This window comes from Vanessa atalanta, unplaced genomic scaffold (assembly GCF_905147765.1).
Source record: "Vanessa atalanta unplaced genomic scaffold, ilVanAtal1.2, whole genome shotgun sequence".
Taxonomy (NCBI): Eukaryota; Metazoa; Arthropoda; class Insecta; order Lepidoptera; family Nymphalidae; genus Vanessa; species Vanessa atalanta.
The window spans coordinates 15,001-17,500 of record NW_025920000.1 but is presented as its reverse complement, the minus strand read 5'-3'; the positions used below and the strand labels follow the sequence as shown (position 1 = coordinate 17,500).

At 45.1% G+C, this 2,500-nt stretch overlaps 2 non-coding genes across 2 annotated transcripts in view; both read right to left on the bottom strand.

Moving 5' to 3' along the window:
- Positions 1-327: 327 nt before the first annotated feature.
- LOC125076620 lies at positions 328-484 on the bottom strand. The gene has a single exon (XR_007120558.1). It is a non-coding gene; the product is annotated as a 5.8S ribosomal RNA (ribosomal RNA).
- A 457-nt stretch (positions 485-941) lies between these two features.
- LOC125076623 overlaps positions 942-2,500 on the bottom strand; it is a 1,903-nt gene continuing 344 nt past the window's right edge. The window contains exon 1 of the ribosomal RNA XR_007120561.1: positions 942-2,500. This exon is cut by the window's right edge and continues 344 nt beyond it. This is a non-coding gene — a ribosomal RNA (small subunit ribosomal RNA).

The window sequence follows — 2,500 nt, the reverse complement described above, 5'->3', positions numbered from 1 at the left end:
GGCGACGAGCGACGCTCTCAGTCTCTCTGACGTCGCATAACGAAACTCCGTGACGTAAACGTACACACGAACGCGTATATAAAAATATAAATAATATATACACACACACGCATGTAAACGTAAACATACATACACATCGTATTTGTTATATTTGAACGGACCGAGAACGAGATTTATATTAAGTATATTTAAACACGTAATATAACACATCGAACGCGGATACCGTCATATGTTCGAGAAACGTCAGTCAGTCTATTGAGTCGGTTACGAAATAATAGACATTACGACATTAAACATTGAACAGTGTGGTTTATATTTTTATACAGCCGGCCCTCAGACAGGAGTGGTCCTGGATGTTTCTCCACGGACCGCAATGTGCGTTCGAAATGTCGATGTTCAAATGTGTCCTGCAGTTCACACTATGACGCGCAGTTAACTGCGTTCTTCATCGACCCGCGAGCCAAGTGATCCACCGTCCAGGGTAATGGTTTTTAATTTGTTTTATTTTTATAATTTCTACGATCACTCGAACGATTCTATACGCCAGTGATATGAGTTTATTTTTTTTTTATTTTTTTTTTTTTTTTCGTTTTTTTCTCTTATTTTTAGTATACAGAGAAAAATTCAAAAAATTAAAAAAAAAAAAAAAAAAAGTTAAAAAAAAAATAAAGTACAAAAAAAAAAAAAAGAAATATACATTTTATTTGAAGATGACGATGTGCGTTAACACATCGTACTTTCCTCGAAATCGACATCGAAAAATATCAGAATAGGACGCGTTACACGACTCTGGACTCTGACTCGGACACACTGCTGTGTGAGAGAGAGAGAGTGAGAATCGCGTCCTCGCATCGAAACGACACATTCCGAACGTCGATATTTGTGTTTTAGAATTTTATTATCGTTCATTATCGCACTCTTTCGAGATTGATAATTTACGTTAATGATCCTTCCGCAGGTTCCCCTACGGAAACCTTGTTACGACTTTTACTTCCTCTAAATGATCAAGTTTGGTCAACTTCCCAGCAACGCCGACGGCCGTGAAGCCACCGCGTGTCGGTCCGAAGACCTCACTAAATCATTCAATCGGTAGTAGCGACGGGCGGTGTGTACAAAGGGCAGGGACGTAATCAACGCGAGCTTATGACTCGCGCTTACTAGGAATTCCTCGTTTATGGGGGATAATTGCAAACCCCAATCCCCAGCACGAAGGAGTTTCAACGGGTTGCCCGGGCCTCTAGGCCAGGGAGAACATGCTGATTCCTTCAGTGTAGCGCGCGTGCGGCCCAGGACATCTAAGGGCATCACAGACCTGTTATTGCTCAATCTCGTGCGGCTCGAAGCCGCCGGTCCCTCTAAGAAGAATTTTAATACGCCGCCAGTGAGTTGCTCGACCGAAATCGAGCACACCTAAATGACGACGCCTATTTAGCAGGCTAGAGTCTCGTTCGTTACCGGAATTAACCAGACAAATCGCTCCACCAACTAAGAACGGCCATGCACCACCACCCACCGAATCAAGAAAGAGCTATTAATCTGTCAATCCTTCCGGTGTCCGGGCCTGGTGAGATTTCCCGTGTTGAGTCAAATTAAGCCGCAGGCTCCACTCCTGGTGGTGCCCTTCCGTCAATTCCTTTAAGTTTCAGCTTTGCAACCATACTCCCCCCGGAGTCCAAAATCTTTGGTTTCCCGGAAGCTGCCCGCCGAGCCATTGTAGTAACGTCGGCGGATCGCTAGATGACATATTTACGGTTAGAACTAGGGCGGTATCTAATCGCCTTCGAACCTCTAACTTTCGTTCTTGATTGATGAAAACACCTTTGGCAAATGCTTTCGCTGATGTTCGTCTTGCGACGATCCAAGAATTTCACCTCTAACGTCGCAATACGAATGCCCCCAGTTATCCCTATTAATCATTACCTCGGAGTTCTGAAAACCAACAAAATAGAACCGAGATCATATTCTATTATTCCATGCACGAAATATTCAAGCGGCATTTTGAGCCCGCTTTGAGCACTCTAATTTGTTCAAAGTAAAATTGTCGGCCCATCTCGACACTCACTGAAGAGCACCGCGATAGGATTTTGATATTGAACCGGCGTTTTACCGCCGGCTCACCGACGATATGCTCCGCAGACGTGTCAGTATCACCGCGGATGCGGTGCACCGACAGCGCGGCGCACAAATGCAACTACGAGCTTTTTAACCGCAACAATTTTAGTATACGCTATTGGAGCTGGAATTACCGCGGCTGCTGGCACCAGACTTGCCCTCCAATTGTTCCTCGTTAAAATATTTAAAGTGTACTCATTCCGATTACGAGGCCTCGAAAGAGTCCCGTATCGTTATTTTTCGTCACTACCTCCCCGTGCCGGGAGTGGGTAATTTGCGCGCCTGCTGCCTTCCTTGGATGTGGTAGCCGTTTCTCAGGCTCCCTCTCCGGAATCGAACCCTGATTCCCCGTTACCCGTGACAACCATGGTAGTCGCAGAAACTACCA